Here is a 452-nt window from a genome sequence, read left to right as displayed (position 1 = left end):
GGGGGGTACTGTGGTGATGTATGCAGCCCAAACACACCATAAAGCAATCCCCATTATGGGAAACGCAACAGACAGGGGAATCAGTTCAGGAACAGAGGGACTAGAATTAATGGGTTTAGGGATACCAGCTCCGCCTGCTGATATCAGCAGTGGATCCTCCACGCTGGATGCCAGTCGGGAATATTGATGAACTGACCTCGGAGAACTGGGTGTAACAGACAGGAAGTGACCAGATTCTGGACAATCAGCTCTGACGTGACAGGACTCTGGACGATCAGCCGTGATGTGACATGACGCTGGACGATCAGCTGCGATGTGACGAGACTCTGGATGATCAGCTGCGACGTGATGAGACTCTGGACGATCAGCTGTGACGTGACGAGATTCAGGACGGCCAGCTGTGACGTGACATGACTCTGGACGATCAGCTGCGACCTGACGAAACTCTGGAC

The 452-nt window shown here is 53.1% G+C and overlaps 1 pseudogene; it reads right to left on the bottom strand.

Moving 5' to 3' along the window:
• Window positions 1-115: 115 nt before the first annotated feature.
• LOC107575723 (uncharacterized) overlaps window positions 116-452 on the bottom strand; it is a 6293-nt pseudogene continuing 5956 nt past the window's right edge.

Source organism: Sinocyclocheilus grahami, unplaced genomic scaffold (assembly GCF_001515645.1).
Source record: "Sinocyclocheilus grahami isolate Dianchi unplaced genomic scaffold, SAMN03320097.WGS_v1.1 scaffold2838.1, whole genome shotgun sequence".
Taxonomy (NCBI): Eukaryota; Metazoa; Chordata; class Actinopteri; order Cypriniformes; family Cyprinidae; genus Sinocyclocheilus; species Sinocyclocheilus grahami.
This window is presented reverse-complemented; position numbering and strand designations above follow the sequence as displayed.